The following is a 25,756-nucleotide window of genomic DNA, read 5'->3' on the forward strand; positions in this document are numbered from 1 at the left end:
CCTCCTCTTTTTAGTTTGTCAAGGTAGGGTCTCTAGCCCAGGCTGACCTGGAATTTCACTATGTAGTCCCAGACTGGCCTCGAACTCACAGTGCTCCTCCTACCTCTGGGATTAAAGGTGTGCACTACCACACAGGGCTTTATATTTCTTTTTTAAACCCAACATATATGTATGTGTTCAAAGGGTAAATTGTTGTGACATATGGATTACATATGTCTTGTTCTCTCTCTCCCACTTTTCCCTCTCTCTCCCTCTCTCTCACACACACAGCTAAGGGTGGAACCCAGGGCCCCAAAAATGTTAAGCAGCCAGGTGTGGTGGCAGATGCCTTTAATCCCAGCACTCTGCTGGAAGCCAAGGTAGGATGATTGCTCTGAGTTTGAGTACTGTGCCACCTTGCCCCAGCATTTTATTTTTTAAAAAATATATATATATATTGGGCTGGAGAGATGACTTAGCGGTTAAGACGCTTGCCTGTGAAACCTAAGGACTCAGGTTTGATTCCCCAGGACCCATGTAAGCCAGATGTACAAGGTGGCACATGCATCTGTAGTTCGTTTGGAGTGGCTGGAGGCCCTGGTGTATCCATTCTCTCATTCTCTCTATCTGCTTCTCTCCGTCTCTCTCAAATAAAATAAATAAAGAAAATATTTAAAAATATATTTTTATTATCAGGACTGGAGAGATGGCTTAGCGGTCAAGGCTCTTGCCTGAGAAGCTGAAGGACCAGGTTCAATTCCCCAGTATCCACGTAAAGGAGATGCACAAGGGGCACATGCAGCTGGAGTTCATTAGCAGTGGCTAAAGGCCCTGGCATGCCCATTCTGTCTCTATCTACCTCTACCTCACTCTCTCTCTCTCTCTCAAATAAATAAAATATTTAATTTTATTTAAGAGAGAGAGAAGCAGTGTTGGGATTAAAGGCATGCACCACCACGCCTGGCCATGTACAATTTTTTGTGTGGATAGATGTTTCAATTCTCTTGAGTAAACTAGGTTAAGTGTTTATCATTTAAAAATAGTACCATGTATTTTATGTTATTTTTCTTATTCACCTTGTGCTGGGGGGGGGGGGTCGGGGAAGGTGATTTCTCATGATTTATTTATGGCCCTCCTGCCTCAGCCTGGATTGCTGGTGTGTGATACCACACCATGCTATTGATTTTTTAATTTGTTCATCTTTGACTTCAACTCCTCTAACCCTCCTCCTTTTCTTCCTCATTCACACCCCCACCCCGTATTCTTCCATTATTTCTTTCAGTGCTAGATATTGAACAGCCTGAGGTCTTGCACGTAGGTAGGCACATGCTCCTCCTCTGAGCTGTATCCCAGCCAACAACGTTTTCTCTTTTATCTGTGCATAGTGCTGGACAAAACTCATGTGTGACATGTGCATTGTATGTTCAGATATCGTACATGCATGTGGAGGAGGCCAGAGGCTAATGTTGGATGTCTTCTTTAATCACTCTCAACCTCCTTTTATTTTTCTTTTGTTTTGTGGGGTTTTTTTGTTTGTTTGTTTGTTTGTTTGTTTTTTTGAGACAGAGTCTCTCATTGAACGTAGAGCTCACAATTCCAATAAATTAAATAGCCAGGAAGCCCTAAGAATTCACCTGTCTCTGCCTCCCCAGCACTAGAATTATAGGCCCACCATGCCCAGTTGGTACATGGGTTCTGGGGATCTGAACTGTTTGCATGGTAAACACTTTACATACCGAACACTCTCTCCAGTCCCCTAAACCCCTGTTTTTATTTTTTAGTTTTTCAAGGTAGGGTCTTACTCTAGCCCAGGCTAACCTGGAACTCACTAAGTAGTCTCAGGGTGGTCTCAAACTCACAGTGATCCTCCTTCCTCTGCCTCCCAAGTACTGGGATTAAAGTCATGTGCCACCATGCCCTACCTCCAACCCCTATTTTATTTTATTTTTTTATTTTTTTTTCCAACCCCTATTTTAATTAAACCTACCATGTGTTTACTATTGACTCATGCATATGGAACAAAATAAGTTAAGCTACATAAAATTGGCAGTAATTAATCATTCTTAAGTGCAAAATTACAACTTCATATGAGTTTGTTGAAATATACCATTTTTATTTGATTCAAATACTCCAAATGATGCTTACAACATCAAAAGATCTAGATACCATGTTCTTTGTACTATTACCTAGTATTGTGTGTATTCAGTAGTTGTAGAAAGTGTCTAGAAAGAAAGTCCAGCCTTAAGCATATCATTCCTTGGTGGCAAAACAAAGTTGGTTGGAAGATAAATGATGCCATACTCAGTTTAATCATGTTACATAATCAAATTATAGCAAAAATAATTATGTATTACCAAATATTCCTTGGCAACTCACATTAGTATTATCCACTACTGCATAATATTTGATCAAAATCCACACTAAGCTGGGCGTGTTGGCACACGTCTTTAATCCCCAGCACTTGGGAGGCAGAGATAGGAGAATCACTATGAGTTTGAGGCCACCCTGAGACTACATAGTGAATTCCAGGTCAGCCTGTGCCAAAAAAAAAAAAAAAAGAAAAGAAAAGAAAAAAGAAAGGAAGGGAGGAAAGAGAGAGAAGAGAAGGAGAAAAAGAGAAGAAAGGGAGGGAGGAGGAAAGAGAGAAGGAGAAAAAGAGGGCTGGGAATATAACTCGGTGGTAGAGCACTTGCCTACTATACAGGAAGGTTCCATCCTTGGCACCATAAGAAAAGTAAGATTGTTGGGAAGCACTCGGAACATTCCCAAGATGTACCATATGCTAATGGCATAAAACAAGTCTCAATCAATTTAACAGGCCATTGCTGTAACACAACCAACTAAAACAGTCCCTGTCACATAGGCATCCCCAGACTATTGAGAAATATCATCGTGATTCCCATATTGAATGTTCCAGACAAGTCTTGTCCATTTCTTACCCAGCTTCCTGCCATGAGGAAACCAGCACATTCATACCTCAAGGTTTAGATTGCTAGTTCCAGGGTTTAAAAAGAAAAAAAGGGGTGGGGGGGATGGTTGCACACGCCTTTAATCCCAGCACTCTGGAGGCAGAGGTAGGAGGATTGTTGTAAATTTGAGGCCAGCCTGAGACTACATAGTGAATTTCAGGTCAGTCTGTGCTAGAGTGTAATCCTTCTTAAAAAAAAAAAAAAAAGAGAGAGAGAGAGAGAGAAAGAGATTCAAATAGCTCCACTCTACTGAACCAGTTTAGTGAATGAATTCAATGACTGGTATCTAATTTAAGGGCGACTCAGTGTAAAGTACCTGAGAGCTGTCCTGAAAGGCTTCCATTATCCCCAGCCAGTCACAAGGAGGGAGGCTCCCAATCCACATAGGACAGTTTCCTTGGATGCATTTATGGAAGAAGTCATGGGGATGGCATCAGGAAGCCTGTCTCTAAGAGAATGACTTCACTAGGTGAGTAAGCCTCAAACTGCATGATGCCTGCGTGTTAAGCAAGGTGCTCCTGGGAGGAATTACGGTTTAACAGAGCGTCAGCACCTGAGCAGGAACTTGGGCAAGTGTGGAATCATAACAACAGCCATCCTTTGCCTGGGATAAACGTGTGCCAGGCGCTGCCCTTCCTGCAGTGCATACTTCATAGTTATTTTTGTCTTCACAATGTTATGGAATGCTGTCGTTTCTTCCTATGTTAGGCATCGGGAAACTAAAACTCACAGTGGCTTAATCATTTACTCAAGTTATCTACTAAGTTGTGGGATCTCAATTCAAGCTCAGGTCATCTGGTTCCTGAACTAATATCCTCTGCAAATTTTGTATTTAGATTACTTATTCTCTCTAAGCAATATTCTGTGGTTGAGCAATGTTCTGTTTCTTCACCTCAGTGTAGGATACATGGCTGTTAACTGTATAAGAACTCATTTCACTGTACAATATGCTTACTACACTCTTGCAGGAAAGAAATTATATATATGTAGATGATAGATAGATAGATAGATAGATAGATAGATAGATAGATAGATGTAGATGTAGATATATAGATATAGATATAGATATAGATATAGATATAGATATAGATATAGATATAGATATAGATATAGATATATTACAGATGATGGTGGTAGAGAGAGAGAATGGGCATGCCAGGGCCTCTAGCTACCGCAAACAAACTCCAGACATATGGGCCACATTATGCATCTGCAATGTGGGTACAGAGGAATTGAACCTGGTCAGCGGGCTTTGCAAACACGCACCTTTAATTGCTGAGCCATCTTCCCAACTCAGAATTTTCTATTTTGAAAGAAAATGTTTTTTTCTTGTTTGAAACAGAGTATGATTATAGGCTGACCATGAACTCACAGCCTTGTGTCCAATGTGCAGGTATGTTATAAATAACATTCTTCAAACACCCATGGAAAATAACTACATGGGATCAGAATAAGTCATTGTCATCTGAGGGAGGAGTAAAGCAGTTGGTGTGGATGGAATCTTGTCACATTTATACAGATAATGCAGAGACTTTAAGCTGATTTCTTCCTTCCTTCCTTCCTTCCTTCCTTTTTTCCTTTCTTGCTTTTTTTTTTTTTTTCAATATAGGGTTTCTCTCTAGCCCAGGCTGACCTGGAATTCACTATGTAGTCTCAGGCTGCCCTCGAACTCACAACAGTCCTCCTACCTCAGCCTCCCAAGTGCTGAGATTAAAGGCGTGCGCCACCACACCTGACTGGTTTCTTTCTTTTTTCAAGGTAGGGTCTCACTCTAGCCCAGGCTGACCTGGAATTCACTGTATTGTCCCAGGATGGCCTCAGACTCAAGGTGATCCTCCTACCTCTGTCTCCTGAGTGCTGGGATTAAAGGCGTGCACCACCACACCTGGCTGATTTCTTTTTTTTAAGTTTCTCTGAACACATTTGCTTGACTCTTCCTCCCTTCCTTCCTTCCTTCCTTCCTTCCTTCCTTCCTTCCTTCCTTCCTTCCTTCCTTCCTTCTTTCTTTCTTTCTTTCAGAGAGAGAGAGAGAATATGGGTACACCAGACCCTCCAGCCACTGCAAAGAACCCCAGATGCATGCACCATCTTGGGCATATGGCTTACATGGGTCCTGAGGAATCAAACTTGGATCTTTTGGCTTTGGAGGCAAATACCTTAACTGCTAAACCATCTCTCTAGCCCTCATTTTTTTAGGGATTTTTGTTGTTGCTGCTGTTTAGTTTTTCAAGGTAGGGTCCCACTCTAGCCCAGGCTGACCTGTAATTCACTATGTAGTTTCAGGGTGGCCTCCAACTCACGGTGATCCTCCTACCTCAGCTTCCTGAGTGCTAGGATTAAAGGCGTGCGCCACCATGCCCAGTTTAAGGATTTTTTTTTTTTTATTGACAGCTTCCATACTTATAGACAATAAACCATGATAATTCCCTCCCCTACTATACTTTCCCCTTCACAAATCCACACTCCATCATATCCCCTCCCTCTTCCCATTAGCCTCTCTTTTATTTTGATGTCATTTTCTTTTCCTCCATGCATGTGTGAAGGTATTGCTAGGCACTGCGAGGTATGAATATCGAGGCCAATTTCCGTCTGGACAATTGCATTGTAAGCTGTCTGACTCTTCCTTTGGCTCTTCCATTCTTTCCACCACCTCTTCCGCAATGGACCCTGAGCCTTGGAAGGTGTGATAGAGATGTTTCAGTGCTCTGTCTTCGTAGAATTATGGTGTCTTTTGGGTCATCCTAGGGGTCACCACCATCTGAAAAAAGAAGCTTCTCTAACCAAAAGTGAGTGTAGCATTAATATATGGATATGAACATTAAGTAAAGTGCTTACAGGGCAGTTTGGTGGACATAATATATGCATTTAGCCAAACAAGAGCAGGCATTACACTCCTAATGCTCATGCCCTCCCCTCCCCCCAACCCCCACCCCAGGGCTTTTGATCAGGCTTCTAGTACCAGGCATGTATTCCCTCCCATTGAATGGGTCTCCAGTCCAATTAGAGAGCAGTTGGTTTCCCCCATAGCAGAATGCCACTATTGCACCCATTGGCTCATTTGACCTATCTGGCCATACTTGAGGTTTTCACCATTGATGGATTCTGTCTCCCTTAGGGCTGTATACAGTACAGTTTTTCCAGCTTTCTGTCAGCTGGTCTACAGGGAAGAGGTTTTTCAGCTCAGCCCCACTTTGAATTATCAGTGACCTTGCAGCCTAGGCATGTGGAATCTTCAGCAATAGGGTCTTACCATCTATTCCTGGTGGGAAAACAAGAGCCTTGGCAATAGCCCATAATGTTTTGGGGGCATCAGAGACCTCCCTGGCCAACAAACTCACTGGAAGGTATCCCATCCCTGGCACTGAAATTTTTCTAGCAACAGTCTGTGACTTTATCCAAAAAAGTAGGTTATCATATGGCTTATTCACACTATCCTGAATTTTTAAAATGTTTTTATTTTTTTTATTTTAATTAGTTTATTTATTTGAGAGTGACAGAGAGAGAAAGAAAGAAAGAAAGAAAGAAAGAAAGAAAGAAAGAAAGAAAGAAAGAGAGAGAATGGGCACGCCAGAGCCTCCAGCCACTTCAAATGAACTCCAGATGCATGCACCCCCTTGTGCATCTGGCTAACATGGGTCCTGGGGAATTGAGCCTTGAACCAGTGTCCTTAGGCTTCACAGACAAGCATTTAACCGCTAAGCCATCTCTCCAGCCCCTATCCTGAATTTTTTTTTTTTTTTTTTTTTTTTAGCGACAGACACAGAGAGAAAGACAGATAGAGGGAGAGAGAGAGAATGGGCGCGCCAGGGCTTCCAGCCTCTGCAAATGAACTCCAGAGCGTGCGCCCCCTTGTGCATCTGGCTAACGTGGGACCTGGGGAACCGAGCCTCGAACCGGGGTCCTTAGGCTTCACAGGCAAGCGCTTAACCGCTAAGCCATCTCTCCAGCCCCCTATCCTGATTTTGATTAACCCTCCCCACACCCTTCTTTTACTCAATCTCTTCCCCTGACCTTGCTTAGGCCACTCCACCTGCAGCAATCTGTTCATCTATTTACATATATACGGTACTATCCCCTTACGTCCACCCCCTCCTCCCTTCCTCATAACCCTTTTCTAGCTTACTAGCCTCTGCTGCCGAGTTTTACTCCAACTCACACACAAGTCTGAACATTTGTAGCTAGGATCCACATATGAGAGATAAGATGTGACGTTTGGCTTTCTGGGCCTGGGTTACCTCACTTAGTATAATTCTTTCCAGATCCATCCATTTTCCTGCAAATTTCATGATTTCATTTTGCCTTACCACTGGATAAAATTCCATTGTATAAATGTGCCACGTCTTCATTATCCATTTATCATTTGAGGGACATCTAGGCTGGTTCCACTTTCTAGCTCTTATGAATACAGCAACATAAACATGGTTGTAGAAATATCTCTAAGGTAGTGAGAAGAGTCTTTAGGATATATGCCTAGGAGCGCTATAGCTGGGTCATATGGTAGATCTATTTTTAGCTGTCTCAGGAATCTCCACACTGATTTCCACAATGGCTGCACCAGATTACATTTCCCATTCATCTTTTTCCTCATCCTCACTAACATTGATTGCCATTTTTTCTTTTTTTTTTTAATTTTTAGTATATTTTATTTATTTGAGGGAGGAGGAGAGAATAGGTGTGCCAGGACCTCCAGCCACTGCAAATGAACTCCAGGTTCTTCCTTGTGCATCTCTGCCTCATATAGGTCCTGGAGAATCGAACCGGGATCCTTCGACTTTGTAGGCAAATACCTTAACCACTAGACCATTTCTCCAACCCACCATTTGTTTTCTTGATGACAGTCATTCTGACAGGAGTGAGATGGAATCTTATTCTTAAAGTAGTTTTAATTTGCATTTCCCTGATGGCTAAAGTTGTAGAACTTTTTTTTTCAATTTGGTTTTTGTTTTTTTGAGGTAGAGTATCACTGTAGCTCAGGCTGACCTGAATTCACTATGTAATCTCAGAGTGGCCTCAAACTCGTGGTGATACACCTACCTCTGCCTCCCAAGTGCTACAATTAAAGGCATGTGCCACCACCCCTGGCTTTGAACATTTTTTTTAGATGTTTATTTGCCATCTGTATTTCTTCTTTTGAGAACTCTCTAGTTCTTAAGCCATATTTCAATTGGGTTATTTGATTTCTTATTGTTTAGTTTTCTGAGTTATTATTAATCCTCTGTCAGATGTGTAGCTGCCAAAGATTTTCTCCCATTCTGTAGGTTGTCTCTTGTTTGTTTTTTTCAAGGTAGGGTCTTGCTCTAGCCCATGCTGACCTAGAATTCACTAGGCGATCCTCCTACCTCTGCTTCCTGAGAGCTGGGATTAAAGGCATGGGCCACCACCCCCAGTTCTTTTTTAACAAATATTTATTTGTTTATTTATTTGAGAAAGAGGCAGATACAGAGAATGGGTGCTCCAGGGCCTCTGGCCCCTACAAACGAACTCCAGATGCACGTGCTACTGGAGAATAGGGTCTTGCTCTAGCCGAGGCTCTCCTGGAATTAACTATGTAGTCTCAAGGTGGCCACCAACTCACAATGATCCTTCTCCCTTTGCATCCTGGGAAAAAAAAAAAAGTTATAATTTTTTTTTTTCCCCAAGGTAGCATCTCACTCTAGACCAGGATGACCTGAACTCACACTATAGTCCCAAACTGATTTCGATCCTCCTATCTCTGCCTTCCCAGTGTTGGGATTAAAGGTGTGCATCCACCATGCCTGACTTCATGCACTTTTTTTTTTTTTCCGGTTTGTTTTTCAAGGTGGGGTTTCCCTCTAGCCCAGGCCGAACTGAAATCCACTATGTAGTCTCAGTCTGGCCTCAAACGCACAGTGATCTTCCTACCTCTGCCTTCCATGTGCTGGGATTAAAGGCGTGCGCCACCACACCCAGCTTGCTTTTCACACTTTTATAGTAAAGAACAGCATAGAGTAGTGTTGATCATATTTGGCAATACATGATTGGTTACTCCTATCTCTAGGTGGAACAGGGTCACAGGGAATAGGGGGAAGATAAGATACTGCCTAGCCTGTGGCAGATGTTTCTTATTTTTCTTTTCTTTTATTTCTCAGAGCCCCTTATCATGAGGGCTCCCCACTCCACCACAATACAGTAACATATTATCCTAAGCTACTGGGCTTCAAGGTTGCTCACATGCATGCAGACACTGTCTTCTTTGTTCTGCGAAGGCCCTTACAACAACATGAATTCCTCTATCTGGAATGTTCTCCTTCTTCCTTTGTGTCTGAAGGTTAATATCCTAAAATATTATATATTGTATCACTAAGTGACATTACTATGCCTCCCAAAATTTGTTTTTGTTTTGTTTTGTTTTTCAAGGTAGGGTCTCACTCTAGCCCAGGCTGACCTGGAATCCAATATGTAGTCTTAGGGTGGCCTCAAACTCACAGTGATTCTCCTACCTCTGCCTCCCAAGTGCTGGGATTAAAAACGTGTGCCTCCACGCCCGGCTCCCCAAAGTAATTTGAGGTAAGATGATACTTGACCCTAGCTACTTCAACAAGTGCAGGTTTACCCTAAGAACGAAGATACTCTTTAGCATACCCACCATGCCATTAATACACCTCCCAAAGACACGCACAAAAAATCCCTAATGTGCATAGCATTTTCACATCACTTTGATTGGTCCAAAATCTAGGGGCCAATCAGAAGTCATTCCTCACACTGCGTTGTCATGTTTTTTTGGCTTTGTTAAACTGTGAGCAGTCATATTGCCAATATTTACTTCCACAACATTTCTAAGGTTGGCAAGTCTCAGTTTATACTCCATTATTAGATTTAGGGGAAATAGTTTTTATTAAAACAATAAAAAGCCAGTATATCCAGGTGTGGAGGCTTATGCCTTTCATCCCATTACTTAGGAGGCCAAAGTAGGAGAATCACCATGAGCTCAAGACCATCCTGAGACTACAGAGTGACTTCCAGGTCAGCTTGGGCTAGAGTGAGACCCTACCTTGAAAAAAGAGGTGGGGGAGGGGCTGGTGAAATGGTTTAGTGGTTAAGACTCTTGCCTGTAAAGCCTAAGGACCCAGGTTTTTGTGTTTGTTTTTGTTTCTTGTTTGTCCAAGGTGGGTCTCACTGTAGCCCAGGCTGACCTGGAATTCACTTTGTAGTCTCAGGGTGGTCTTGAACTCACGGCGATCCTGCTACCTCTGCTTCCCAAGTGCTGGGATTAAAGGCATGCGCCACCACTCCCAGCTAGGACCCAGGTTTGATTCCCCAATACCCACATAAGCCAGATGCACAGGGTGGCACATGTGTCTGGAGTTCATTTGTAGTGGCTAGAGGCCCTGTCGTGCCCATTCTCTCTCTCTCTCTCTCTCTCTCTGCCTCTTTCTCTTTCTTTCTCTCAAAAAACAGTATAATGATGGACGTCATATCATATCAGGAGGACAACCAGAAAGAGAGATACATTTGAATGCTTGTTCAGGTGGTGCCCTCCAGATCTCTTTTTTCTTTGGAATTAAGTGTTCTTTGGGGCAGTATATTGATTCTGTGTGACTAATTCATTCCCCAATAAACTTTTAATTTTTTTGTTTATCATTTTTATTTATTTATTTGAGTGTGATAAAGAGAGAAAGAGGCAGACAGAGAGAGAATGGGGCGCGCCAGGGCCTCCAGCCACTGCAAATGAACTCCAGACGCGTGCGCCCCCTTATGCATCTGGCTAACATGGGTCCTGGGAAATGGAGCCTCGAACCGGGGTCCTTAGGCTTCGCAGGCAAGCGCTTAACCGCTAAGCCATCTCTCCAGCCCCCAATAAACTTTTGTCCAGAAAGAACATTTCATATGCTATGCAGTCAGAAGAACAGGAGGAATGGGTATGGTGGCGTAAGGGGTCTTTAATCCCAGCAGAGGGAGGAAGATCACTGTGAGTTCAAGGCCACCCTGGACCTACAGAATGAGATCCAGGTCAGCCTGGGCTACAGGGAGACCATACCTTGAAAAACAAAGAGAGAGAGAGAGAGAGAGAAGAAAAGAAATACATCATCCTAATTCATTAAAATATTGACTTTAAAATTACTTATTGCCGGTTGTGGTGGCACACGCCAGTAGGATGTTGCTGAAAATTATTTATTTATTTACTTATTTTGATTTTTCAAGGTAGGATCTCCTTCTAGCCCAAGCTGACCCAGAATTCACTATGTATGTAGTCTCAGGGTGGCCTTGAACTCATGGCAATCCTCCTACCTCTGCCTCCCAAGTGCTGGGATTAAAGGCGTGCGCCACCATGTGTGACTTTTTTTTTTTTTTTTTTTTTGCCTTTTAAATATTGATTTTTTTTTTTTTTTCTAGCCCAGGCTGACCTGGAATTCACTCTGTATTCTCAGGCTGGCATGGAACTTATGGTGATCCTCCTACTTACGCCTCCCAAGTGCTGGGATTAAAGACATGTGCCACCATGCCTAAAAAAATTATTTATTGATTTTTAAAAATTTATTTATTTGAGAGAGAGAGAGAGAGAAAGAGGCAGAGAGAGAGAATGGGCATGCCTAGGCATCCAGCCACTGCAGATGAACTCCAGATGCGTGCACCCCCTTGTGCATCTGGCTTATGTGGGTTCTGGAGAATCGAACTTGTGTTCTTTGGCTTTGCAGGCAAGCATGTTAAGCCATCTCTCCAGCCCTTTTAAATTTGTTTTATTTTTTTGTTTTGTTTTGTTTTGTTTTTTTGAGATAGTGTCTCACTCTAGCTCAGGCTGACCTGGAATTCACTACGTAGTCTCAGGGTGGCCTCAAACTCGTGGTGATCCTCCTACCTCTGCCTCCCAGGTGCTGGGATTAAAGGCATGTGCCACCACACCTGGCTTTATTTTTCATTTTTGTGGTAGGGTCTCACTCTAGCCAAAGTTGACTTGGAATTCTCTATGTAGTGTCAAGCTGGCCTGCTTCGAACTCACAGCGATCCTCCTACCTCTGCCTCCCGAGTGCTGGGATTAAAGACATGTGCCACCACACATGGCTAAGCCTTTTATTTTCTATGAATTCTGCAATTTCTCTTCTCTGAGCATATACACTAAAACTGATTGGAATCTCCTGATTGCCTGGCGTGAAATCACTTAACTTGAATTACGTACGCACCTGTAGGTCCTTCCTCCTAGACCATGCGTCCTCTGAGATTCCCCCGCTCTCCTCCTGGTCCCTTGCATACGCTGCTTTGAGCACAGGATCAGCATCCAGTGCTGCAGTATTTATTTATTTATTGCTTATTTGAGAGCAACAGACAGAGAAACATACAGGGAGAGAGAGAATGGGCGCGCCAGGGCCTCCAGCCACTGCAAACGAACTCCAGATGCATGCGCCCCCTTGTGCATCTGGTTAACGTGGGCCTGGGGAATCAAGCCTCGAACCGGGGTCCTTAGGCTTCACAGGCAAGTGCTTAACAGCTAAACCATCTCTCCAGCCCAGTGCTGCAGTATTATGCCTGAGTATCTTGGAGTGGAATTCTGCTGGTAATGATATTGAGGAGAAACTCTGTTCTTGCTCTCTCTGCTTATCTCTTCAAATGTGTTCCCTACAGGAGGGGGTTAATAAGGAAGCTTCCTTTACTCGCCCCCCTCCCCAGACAGAAGGAAAAAAAAAATAACAGGAAACCAACTCACAGAACACAATGAAGATGGATATCAAATATTTGTTCCTTTCTGTGCAAGAGAAGTTTAGCGCAATATGAGGTCATGATGACAGCACATGAAAGAATCAGAGTTGCTTTGAACTTGAAGAATTTCCAGAAGAAACTTGGCTGTTTTTGGAAAAAAAAAAAGGGGGGGGGGGAATAGAATGAAAACACGGCCTTTTAACCAAAGCAAGTAGGTATTATTCCAAACACCCACAGTTGTCATCTGGAAGCTGCTTAGGACACTTCTGACCAGGAACCTGCAGACAGGTAAGTTGCCTCTTCACTGGGCTCCTACAGGATTGGAGCACTGAGGCAAAAGAAATAAAAGATCTTGTTTATTGAGTACATTCTGTGTGACACAGCCATACCATTGTCATTGCAACATGCCGAGTTATATATTATCTTCATTTTGTGGACAAAGAAACTCAGTCATAGGGCTGGAGAAATGGCTTAGCAATTAAGGCACTTGCCTGCAAAGCCAAAGGACCTAGGTTCGATTCCCCAGGACCCACGTTAGCCAGCTGCACAAGGGGGCACATGTATCTGGAGTTCGTTTGCAGTGGCTGGAGGCCCTGGCATGCCCATTCTCTCTCCCTCCCCCTCTTTCCCTGTCAAGTAAATAAATATTATTTTTTGAAGGAAGGAAGGAAGGAAAAAAAAGTATATGGAAGAGAAGCCAGGTGTGGTGGTGCACGTCTTTAATTCCAGCACTCGGGAGGCAGAAGTAGCAGGATCATTGTGAGTTCCAGGCCACCCTCGAACTACATAGTGAATTCCAGTTCAGCCTGAGCTAGAGTGAAACCCTATCTTGAAAAGCAAACAAACAAACTATATATATGGAATGGGGGATACACAAAACTAATAGTGGCATGAATTAATTTCATAGAAATCTTTTTCCTGGATACCATTCTACAAGTCAGTAAGGGGAAGGGGAGTTCTAAACAGAAGCACTCCATAAAAGGAAGAGAAAGCATAACCCTTGTGGTTTGATTCAGGTGTCCCCCATAAACTTAGGAATTCTGAATGCTAGGTTTCCAGCTGATGGCGATTTAGGTATTAATGTCTCCTGGAGGCAGTGTATTATTGGGGAAAAGTTTATGGGTATTATAGCCAGCTTCCTCTTGCCAGTGTTTGGCACACTCTCCTGTTGCTATTGTCCACCTGATGTTGGTCAGGGGGTGATGTCTACCCTCTGCTCATGCCGTCGTTTTCCTCTGCCATCGTGGAGCTTCCCCTCAAGCCTGTAAGCCAAAGTAAACCTCTTATTCTTCCCCACAAGCTGCTCTTGGCCAGGTGTTTTCTACCAGCAATGCCAACCTGACTGCAACAACCCTAAAACCATGGGCTCTGGCTGGTAACTCCCAGGGCCATAATTGCCTCCCCGCCCCGCCCCGACACCACCACAGTGAGCTGTTGGTCAGGGAGACACATGGTCCCCCTAACAATAATAATATTAATACAGACCATTGCCAAAACACCTGGTTACCTGGAAGAACTGAAAGGCATTGCTCAACACACCACAGCCCGCGGGCAAAGGACATCAAGTTACCCTGCTGGAACTGAGGGAATCCAGTTCCCTCCTGGCTAGCCCACATAGTGCTGGAAAGTGCTATGAGAATGGCTGGAGACTAATAGGTGCCCACTAATTGATTAAGCGGGATCCTCCCAGATACAAAATCCACCAGTCAAGCAAGAAGCATACACAGGGGCAATAGTGGCACACAGCCCACGCAGGTATGCAACTGCTCATGGGAGAGAACTCATATCTGGCTCTGGGAACCAAACCAGATCCACTAAGACAGAAAACCAATAGGCTCAAGAAAGAACCTCCACTGCTCTTTAAGAACAGTGGATAGCTGGGCGTGGTGGTGCATGCCTTTAATCCCAGCACTCAGGGGCAGACGGATTGTTGTGAGTTTAAGGCTTCCCTGTGACTACATAGTGAATTCCAGGTCAGCCTGAGCTACAGTGAGACCCTACCTTGAAAACCAAAATGAAATAAACAAAACAAAAGAAGTGGCCATACATATCAATATATCTAATAATTAGGTTTATCCCCTGTTGCAGTCCAGTTCACATTGCTGTTAGAAATCACCCAACCAAGAGGAGCTTCTGGGAAAAAGAGGTTTATTTTGGCTTACAGGCTCGAGGGGAAGCTCCACGATGGCAGGGGAAAATGATGGCATGAGCAGAGGGTGGACATCACCCCCTGGCTAACATAAGGTGGGACACAGTAACAGGAGGGTGTGCCAAACACTGGCAAGGGGAAACTGGCTTTAATACCCATAAACCGGCCCCCAACAATACTCCCTCCAGGAGGCATTAATTCCCAAATTTCCATCAGCTGGGAACCTAGCATTCAGAACACCTAAGTTTATGGGGGACACCTGAATCAAACCACCACATCCCCTTTTATTCAAATGGTTCTCCCTTAAAAATATTGTTTTTTAATTTTGTTTTGTTTTAGTTTTACTTATTATTTCAGAGTGACAGACAGAGAGAGAAAGAGGCAGAGAGAGAGAGAATGGGCACGCCAGGGCTTCCAGCCACACAAATGAACTCCAGACGCGTGCGCCCCCTTGTGCATCTGGCTAACGTGGGTCTTGGGAAATCAAGCCTCAAACCAGGGTCCTTAGGCTTCACAGGCAAGCGCTTAACTGCTAAGCCATCTCTCCAGCCCCTAACATATTTTTATTTATTTGTTTGCAAGGAAAGTGAGAGAGAGAGAGAAAGGAAGGAAGGGGGAATACAGATGCACAAGGGCCTCCTGCTGCTGTAAGTGAACTACAGACACATGCACCACTTTGTGCATCTGGCTTTATATGAGTACTGGGAGAATCCAACCCAGTCTATCAGTGCCTTAACCTCTGTGCCATCTCTCCAGCCTTGTTCTCATTTTTATTTGGACAATATGTTCTACCTTACAAATGGAGAATACTGGGGAGAACCAGAATACATCAATACATCAAGAAGAGCGAGCCAACTGCCTGCCGTGAGATGGGTCACCTCTACTTCATCTGCCATGGCCCAGAAGTCATTCCCCAGGAAGCTGTCATGGCTATCCTGAAAACCAGTTCCAGGGAAATGGCAACAGACACTGTGTTCGCTCAAGCCTCATCAAAACAGTGATCCAGGGCTGGAGAGATGGCTTAGCGGTTAAGGCATTTGCCTGCAAAGCCGAAGGACCCCAGTTTAATTCCCCAGGACCCATGTAAGCCAGATGCACAAGGGGACGCATGCATCTGGAGTTTATATGCAGTGGCTGGAAGCCCCTTTGTGCCCATTCTCTCTCTCTTCCTTTCTCTCTCTCTCAAAATAAATCAATCAATAAATAAATAAAAACACAGAGATCCAGAGGCTTCAGAGAAAGCAACACTAAATTAGATCCCTGGTTTGCCTGCCAAGGCTCTGAGAACATTGAGAAATCTGGGTGGAAAGATTTTGCGAGCCTCAGGGTAGGTGGGAACAGCCCGAGACACCATGTTTCCCCCACCCCTGCAGAGATTGACCGAGGCCTCTTGGTCCCCACAATGAATACCAATCACCCCACTAAAGACACTCAGCAGAATTGAGGTGGGGGAGAGAGGGGTCTAAGAGTACAGCCCTTTTATTTGAAAAAAGCAATAAAGCCAGGCACAGTGGCGTACGCCTTTAATCCCAGCACTCAGGAGGCAAAGGTAGGAGGATCACAGTGAGTTCGAGGCTAGCCTGAGACTACATAGTGAATTCCAGGTCAGCCTGTGCTAAACTGAGACCCTACCTTGAAAAACCAAAATGACAATAAATAAATAAAAGAAATTAAGCTGGGCACGGTGGTGCACACCTTTATTCCCAGCACTTGGGAAGCAGAGGTAGGAGGACCACTATGTGAGGCTACCCTGAGACTAGAGAGTGAATTTCAGGTCAGCATAGTGAAATGACAACAAACAATGTACTCATTTGACTTTATTATCTATTGGCTTCTTAATAAAGATTTTTTATTTATTGGTGGTGAATTGCATTTTTTTATTTGCCTCAAACTCATAGCCATCCTCTCACCTGTGCCTCCTGAGTGCTGGAATTAAAAGAGTGCACCATCGCGCCCAGCTTGAAAAGCATTAAAAAAATTTTTTTTCGAAGTTGAGTCTCACTCTAGCCCAAGCTGACCTGAAATTCACTCTGTAGTCTCAGGGTGGTCTCAAACTCATGACAATCCTCCTACCTCTACCTCCCAAACGCTGGGATTAAAGGCATGCACCATAAAACCTGGCTTAAACCTGAATTTAAAAAAAAATTTTATTTATTTACTTATGAGAGAGAGACAGAGAAAAAGAGAGAATGGGCATGCCAGGGCCTCTAGCCACTGCATACGACCTTCAGACACCTGTGCCTCCTTGTGCATCTGGCTTACGTGGGTCCTGGGCAATGGAACCCAAGTCCTTAGGCTTCACAGGCAAATGCTATAACCGCTAAGCCATTTCTCCAGTCCCTTTAAACCTGAATTTTAAAGTGGTAAATTAAAACCTAATTTTTGTTTAGTTTTAGGTGTTTTTTGTTGTTTTTTTTTTCAGGCAGGGTCTCACTCTAGCCAGGCTGACCTGGAACTCTGTAATTTCAGGGTGGCCTCAAATTCACGGTGATCCTCCCACCTCTGCCTCCCAAGTGCTGGGATTAAAGGCATGTGCCACCATACCCGGCTTGTTTTAGTTTTTTTGAGGTAGGGTCTCACTTTAGCCCAGGCTAACCTGGAATTCACTAAGTTGTCTCAGGGTGGCCTCGAACTCCCCGCGATCCTCCTACCTTTGCCTCCTAAGTGCTGGGATCAAAGGCATGCACCACCATGCCCGACCCAAATATCCTTTAATAAGACTTTCAATCAAACCTGGATCATAATGATTAGAAAGTTGCTGACAGCCTTTCAGTTCCCTCTCCAAATGAAGATCACTCAGTTACAAGAAAGCTTTGTTGCCAGTTGAAAAACATTGCCAAGAAAGTTACCAACATGGGCTTCAGGCCACTGAGGAAATAAACTGGAGCTGAGCTGGAAGCCTCCTCCTTGATGACTAGCTGTCAGGATGCTGGAAAGGCCTACTGGGGGAGAAAAGTCATCAACAGTGTTAATCAGCAGTGGACCCTGCAAGCTTTATGACTGGCCAAGCAAGCCAAATATGCCAATCGGTGCAATGGTGGCTTGTTTGTTATGAATGGAAACCAATGCTCTCTGGACTTGAGGCCCATTCCAAGGGAAGGCATTCCTGCCTTGTATTGAAAACCTAATCAAAAGCCTATGGCTGGGGAGATCATAAGTCCTAGAGGGGTAACTAGTACTGTTGTCTGGCTAAATGCATATATTACGCCTACAAAACTCTCCTCTGCATATTTATATTTATGCTCATATATTAGTGCTACTCTTGCTTTTGATTCAAGGAGCTTCTCTTTTCAGATGGTGGGGAGCACTGGGGTCACTCAAAACCTACCTAAGTGCTGAGAAGTTTAGCACTCAGACGTCTCTGTCACACCCTCTAAGGCTCAGTGACCATTTCAGAAAAGGTGGCAGAAAGAATGTAAGAACCAGAGGAAGGGAGGATTGCTTAAAGTGCCGTCTTCCACACGAAGTGCCCTTGATATTCATTGCCTCACAGTAGCTGACACTACCTACACGAGACCTGCAAAATAGGAGGAAAAAGAAATGATAACGTCAAAGTAGAAGAGAGGGACTGGAGAAATGGCTTCATGGTTAAAGCACTTGCCTGAAAAGCCTAAGGTTAAACTCTGCATAACTCACGTAAGACCTATGCACATGGTGGCACATGCATCTGGAGTGCATTTGCAGTGGCTAGAGGCCCTGGCATGGCCATTCTCTTTCCCTTTCTCTCAAATAAATAAATGCTTAATAGTTAAACGAATGAGCCAGGTGTGGTGGCTCATGCCTTTAATCCCAGCACTTGGGAGGCTGAGGTAGGAGGATCGCTGTGAGTTCAAGGATACCCTGAAACTACATAGTGAATTCCGGGTCAGCCTGGGCTAGAGTGAAACCATACCTCAAAAAACCAAAATAATAACGACAACAACAACAACAACAACAATAATAAATGAATAGACTAAAAAATTAGAAGGGAGACTAGCTGGAAAGAAGGGATTCAGTGGAGGAGGATTTGGGAGAGGGGCAAAAGGGAGGGTGGTAAGGGGTCATGTTCATGTTATACTGTTTATATTTATGAAAGTTGTCAATAAAATTTAAGAAAAGAGCAGAAAGAAACTCTGCAACAGACAGTCCAAATGCTTGATAATGTTTCCCAATGATTTAATCCCGAGAACTGGTTCTCCAGATGTAACCTGTACATACGGGTCTCTGATGACCTGTTTGTCATTCTTCTTTCAGTCTTAAGATGTCTCTGGTGTTTGTCCCTCGGGCCAGGCACCGCCATATGATATAATTCTCCATCACCAAATTTGCCGAGCAAATCCCCAACTCCCAGTGCATGTTGCTATGTCCGTACGTGGGGGCAAGGGATCATTTTAATTAAAAAGCCTTAACTGGGGACAAACTTTCATCTTATATTCTCTGCAGAAATTAAAAGGAAGATGTAGGAGAGGAGAGTCACATGAAGGGAACAGCCCATTGAGGGACCTCCCAAAGCCACAGCTATATGAGAAAAGGACACACACACACACACACACACACACACACACACACACACACGTCTGCTCTTGGCTAGACGCCCAGAATGTGTTGTTCTCACTATAGTTTATGCTAAGGGGGCAAATGCCAAGGATGTTTCCTGGGCGTTCAGACAGCTCTAAGGAAAATAGAAATACCAAGATCATGAACTTAACCTTGAACTATGCATAGTTTCCTCACTCCTCGGGTGCTTTATAAGCAGTGTGGAAGTGACTCCTTGATGCTGTGACATAAATTGCTAATAGAGCCTGAATACACCAGACGTCAGGGTTTCGGTCCCTTCTGCAATCTCCTCTGGTCACTCAGATTCACCTGTATGGTTCTGAGTCATGAGACAACATGAAAGAGAGTTTATTGCAGGGTAATAAGAGATGGGAGTGGGCGGGGGCAAAGGGACCCGTGCAGAATAAGCGCTCTGATGGAGGGAGAGTGGATAATGGGCAAGGGGCCATTGTTCTGACCTACATGTTTAACGGGCCACAGACGGTTTCCCAAAGTCTCTAACAGCTTTCCTGAGGGACAGCTTCCTGTCCAAGTGATAGGCCCATTGGACTAACTCCTTGTTGTCTTCATTTCTTTCTTTGTGTGTGTGTGTGTGTGTGTGTGTGTGTGTGTGTTTTAAGATGGGGTCTTGCGCTAGCCCAGGCTGACCTGGAATTTGACTAGGTAGTCTCAGGGTGGCCTCAAATTTACAGTGATCCTCCTACCTCTGCCTCCCGAGTACTGGGATTAAAGGCATGCCCCACCGTGCCTGGCTTTTTTCTTTTTTCTTTTCTTTTTTTTTTTTTAATTTGAGAAAGAGAGAGTGAGAGAAAGAGAAAGTGAGTATGAGCGTGATGCCAGGGTCTCCTGCCATTGCAAACAAACTCCAGATGCATGTGCCACTTTGTGCATCTTGCTTTACATGGGTACTAGGGAAGCGAACCTAGGCCATCAGGCTTTGCAAGCAAGTGCCTTATATAATTGAGCCATTTTTCCCACAGCAGTGTGTGTTGGTTTTTCGAGGTAAGGTTCACTCTAGCCCAGGCTGCCCTGGAACTCACTCTGTAATCCCAGGATAACCTTGAACTCAGTGATGCTCCAACCTCTGTCTCCTGAGTGCTGGGATTAAAGGTGTGTGCCACCATGTTAAAATCCTTCTTCTTTTTTTTTTTTTTTGGATTCACTCTGTAGTCTCAGGGTGGCCTCAAACTCATGAAGATTCTTCTACCTTTGCCTCCTGAGTGCTGAGATTAAAGGCATGCACCACCACATCTGGTGGATCCTATTGATTTTTTTTAATTTTTTTTTTGTTATTTTTGTTTATTTATTTGAGAGCGACAGACAGAGAAAGAGGCAGAGAAAGACAGAATGGGTGTGCCAGGTCTTCCAGCCACTGAAAACGAACTCCAGACACGTGTGCCCCCTTGTGCATCTGGCTAACGTGGGTCCCAGGGAATGGAGCCTTAAACCGGGGTCCTTAGGCTTCACAGGCAAGCGCTTAACTGCTAAGCCATCTCTCCAGCCCCCTATTGATTTTTTAAAAATTATTTTTATGGCCGGGGATGGTGGCACACGCCTTTAATCCCAGCACTCAGGAAGCAGGGGTAGGAGGATCGCCATGAATTTGAGGCCACCCTGAGAGAGATGGCTCAGCAGTTTAGGTGCTTACCTTCAGAGCCTAAAGACTTAAGATGCTCCAATATTGACATAAAGCCAGATGGACAAAGTGGCACATACAGTTGGAGTTCATTTGCAATGGCTGGAGGTCCTGTCATGCCTGTTCTCTCTGTCTGTCTCTTTTATCTCTCTCTGCTTGCAAATAAATTTTTTAAAGTGGGCCAGGCATGGTGGCACACGCCTTTAATCCCAGAACTCGGGAGGCAGAGGTAGGAGGATCGCCATGAGTTCGAAGCCACCCTGAGACTACATAGTGAATTCCAGGTCAGCCTGGGCTAGAGTAAGACTCTACCTCAAAAAACAAAAAAGAAAAAACAAATTCAGAGAAAGACAGACAGAGAAAGAGAATGAGAATAATGGTTGCACCATGCTCTAGCTGCTGCAAATGAACATCAGAGTGTCTTCACTGGTGGTATCTCTTTCTCCCATGGAACTGCATGCAGAATGGCTTCTTCCAGCTTCCTGTCAGCTGGTCTACATGGAGGAGGTTATCAGCTCAGTTCCAGCAGGATTTCTCAATGGCCTTGTAGCCTAAGTATGTGGAGTCTTCAGCAATAGGGTCTTACCATCTATTCCTGGTGGGAAATCAAGGGCCTCGAAAATGGCTTATAATGTTTTGGGGGAATCAGGGAGCTCCCTGGCCAACAACTCACTGGAAGGTATTCCATCCCTGGCACCGAGAATTTTCTAGTAACAATCTATGGCTCCTGAGTGTTCCATTGTCCAAAAAAGTAGGTTTCCATATGATTTATTTATGTCCTCCTAGACTTTGATTATCCCTCCTTCCATTTTTCCTTTACTCAATCTCTCCCCCTGACCTCAGTTGGGCCTTTTCACCCCCATTAATCTATTCTTCTATTTACATATATACAATACCATCCTATTAAGTACCCCCCTCCCTTCCATTCTCTTCATTTTATATCTCTTTTATAGCTTACTGGCCTTTGCTACTGAGTTTTCTTCCTACTCACATAGAAGTCCAATCATCTGTACCTAGGATCCACATATGAAAACATTTTTTTTGTTTAATGAGGGGACCAAATGGGAGCTGGGTATAGTGGCTGCTAAGCCTTGCAAGTAAGTACCTTTATAAAAAATTTATTTATTTACTTATTTGAGTGTGACAGAGTGAGAGAGAGAGAAAAAGACACAGGGAGAGAGAGAGAGATTGAATGGGCATGCCAGGGCTTCCTGCCACTGCAAAGGAACTCCAGACGCGCGTACGCCCCCTTGTGCATCTGGCTAACATGGGTCCTGGGGAATCGAGCCTTTAACCGGGGTCCTTAGGCTTCACAGGCAAGCGCTTAACCACTAAGCCATCTCTCCAGCCCACAGGTAAAAGTATATTTAACCACTGAGCCATGTTCCCAGGTCCCTGTGTCTCTTCTGACTGCCAACTCAGTGTCACCATTTGACTCAGTATCCTGTGCCTTGCCTTGCCCTCATGATGGACTGTCCTGCACACTGTAAGACAAAGTAATCCCTCCCTTAAGCCATGTGTCTTCTTTGTTTTTACATATTTTATTTACTTATTTGAGAGAGAGAGAGAGAGACAGAGAGAGAAAGAATACACACACTTTACTCACTGCAAACAAACTCCAGACTCTAATGCCACCTTGTGCATCTGGCTTATGTGGGTACTGGGGAATTGAACCTGGGTCCTTAGGCTTCGCAGGCAAGTGCCTTAACTGCTAAGTCATCTCTCCAGCCCCATCTTGTCTTCTTTGATCTGGGTTCCTGTTGTTTTTGTGACTTTAGTCCGTCTCACTATTTAGAAGAGACATATCCTGCTTAGTAAGTCTAGCTCACGGCTGACTCCAGTCCTGCCCCTTTATCCAAAAATGTTCCAGCCACTCCGGCCTATTATAGCCTCTTCAGGACTCTCCCTCCCTAAAGTTCATGGCATTGTTGAGATCTGTCAAGCTCCAGATAAGGTAGGTAGAAGGGCTCAAGAAACACGGACTTAACACATGCAAGTGTTCAGCCTCTCTTGGATGTTAAACCTAAGCAGCCCTCTACCCCACTTCAGTGGAAAATCCTGAAGGGCCAAAAATGCTTCTCTAACCAACTTCTTTGAATTTGCAAGAGCACTTCGTGATTCTCGAGATGTCTGAGCACTTGAATTCTTTCAGGCTTGGCTGAATGCAGCTCTGTTCGCACTGAGGAAACGCAGGGCACCTACGTCTCTCTTGCAGGGTCTTTGGCGTCGACCTCTTCCGACCTCTATTCCTCTCCCTTCACATACCATCCCATCATCTCAAATCCCATCATCTCAAAATCTCACTCCTGTGAGACTAGGGGGGGCTGGGGCTTAGCTGGATGTACTCCAAGTTTGCATCACAAGGGACTGTCCATGAACCCTGAATTCAAGGTTCTTTCCTTAGTTCCTGTGGACAAATGCAAACTCTCGCTTTCTCATTTTGTGTATTTAACTAAGGTTTTGTTGGTCCTAGGGAATCAAACCCATGGCTTCTTGTATATTGAGCTCCCAGCCCTCCCCTTTTTTTTTTAAAGTAAATCACTCATTTAGTTAAACGGAATATCCACTGTATATCAATTTTTTAAAAATATTTTATTTATTTATTTATTTGACAGAGAAAGAGAAAGAGAGAGAGAGGGAGGGAGGGAAGGAGAGAGAGAATGGGCGTGCCAGGACCTCCACACACTGCAAACAAATTCCAGACTCATGCACCACCTTGTACATTTGGCTAATGTGGGTCCTGGGGAGTTGGACCTGGGTCCTTTGGCTTTGCCGGCAAATGCCTTAACTGCTGAGCCATCCCTCCAGACCATCAATTTTTTTTTTTTTTTTAACTTGAGGTAGGGTCTCACTCTAGCCCAGGCTGACCTGGAATTCACTATGTAGTCTCAGCGTGGCCTGGAACTCATGGTGATCCTCCTACCTCTGCCTCACGAGTGCTGGGATTAAAGGTGTGCGCCACCACGCCCGGGTCAAATTTTCCCTTCAGATTGTATTATGAGATTTATTAAGCATGGTTGGTAATGTATTGAGTAGTGGAAGCCTTCATGAGTGCAGAGCCTGCTACTTGTCCAGGGACCACAGTTGGGGATATATGTGACCCCAGAGCCACAGGGGATGAGCTGCCTCTCAACGACAATATCTTCAAGTTCATCTCTATTGCACGTGGGGAAGCCCCATTTCTTTACCATGTGGATCTTCTGGCGGTCAGGAGACTTGAACTTGGCTCTGTGCAGGACCTCGATCACCTGCTCTTTATTCTGCAGCGTGGTGCGGATGGCCATGATGACCTGGCCACTATGCCCTGGGGCTTTCCAAAAGTACCCAGCATGCCTGTCTGGAGCCTAGACTGGGAACAGCATGTGATCAGCAATATGGATACCCACCAGAAAACTGTCTCCAAGGTCCCTCGAGGCATCTGTACAAGCCACAGGTTATGTCATCTCCCAAGGAAGCTGCTGTTGGCAGCCACTGCACACTGGACCACCACGAGGAAAGGAACCCGCTTGGCTTAACCGTCTGTAGACCCAGCCCTCTCTTCAAAATTATTATTTTTTTTTCGAGGTAGGGTCTCACTCTAGCCCAGGCTGACCTGGAACTCACTATGGAGTCTCAGGGTGGCCTCGAACTCATGGCGATCCTCCTACCTCTGCCTCCCGAGTGCTGGGATTAAAGGCGTGTGCCACCACGCCCGGCACTATTTTTTTATTTTTAAATATTGTGCTTATTTTTTAGAGAGAGAGAAAAAAAAAAAGCCAGAAAGAGAGAGAGGCAGAATGAGTATGCCAGGGTCTAGCCATTGCAAGTGAACTCCAGACACATGTGCCTCCTTGTACATCTGGCTTATGTAGGTATTGGGGAATAAAACCTGGGTTCTTAGGCTTTGAAAGCAAGCTCCTTAACTGCTAAGCCATCTCTCCAGCCCGTTAAAGTTAATTTTTAAAGTATAATTGGAGGAGCTGGAGGGATTGTTTAGTGGTTAAGGCGTTTGCCTGCAAAGTCAAGGATCCCAATTTGATTCTCCAGGACACACATGAGCCAGATGCACAAGGTGGTGCATACATCTGGAGTTGATTTACACTGGCTAGAGGCCCTAATGCATCCATTTTCTCTCTCTCAAATAAATAAATAAATATTTTTTTTAAAAAAGGAAAGAAAATATAAAGTATAAATTGGTATAGAGTACTAAGGACTACTAGTAATTCTCTGCAGGAATTAATGATACCCTATCTTTGCTATTCAAAATTAGAGTATTATTCCAGGTCAGCCTGGGCTACAGTGAGACACTACCTCAAAAAAAAAAAAAATTAGGGCTGGAGTCATGGCTTAGCCGTTAAGGTGCTTGCCTGTAAAGCCTAAGAAACCATGTTTGACTCTCTCCAGATCCCATGTAAGGCAGGCACGCAAAGGTGAGGCAACTGCAAGGTCGCACATGACCACTAGGTGGTACAAGTGTCTGGAGTTCGAATGCAGTGGCTGAGGCTTTCTCTCTCTTTCTCTTTCAAAAAAAAAAAAAAGAGTATTAGCATTTCACTCAGTTTTACACAGGAATGATTGATTCATCATTGTGCTGAAAAGTGAAAGTGGCCTGAAGCTTCACAAACACCCAGATAGATTGAATTCTTGTTTTCCAGCAAGCAGGCTTTGTTACTGAAACCTTATTGGTGTTGACCCAGGTTGATCTTTTAGGTTTTTTTTTTTTTTTTGGCTCAGTCTTTCCTTTAAAATATCATTATTACTAGTCATTACTGTCAGCTTGGCACTTTGTTAGCCAGCCATAGCATTTGTGATGCTTATTTGCATTAGTAGGACGTTTGAACCATAATTTTCAAG

At 44.2% G+C, this 25,756-nt stretch overlaps 1 non-coding gene across 1 annotated transcript; it reads right to left on the reverse strand.

Moving 5' to 3' along the window:
- Positions 1-24,314: 24,314 nt before the first annotated feature.
- On the reverse strand, positions 24,315-24,448 carry LOC123454943. The gene has a single exon (XR_006633587.1). It is a non-coding gene; the product is annotated as a small nucleolar RNA SNORA70 (small nucleolar RNA).
- Positions 24,449-25,756: the final 1,308 nt, after the last annotated feature.

The sequence above is a fragment of the Jaculus jaculus genome, chromosome 14 (genome assembly GCF_020740685.1).
Source record: "Jaculus jaculus isolate mJacJac1 chromosome 14, mJacJac1.mat.Y.cur, whole genome shotgun sequence".
Taxonomy (NCBI): domain Eukaryota; kingdom Metazoa; phylum Chordata; class Mammalia; order Rodentia; family Dipodidae; genus Jaculus; species Jaculus jaculus.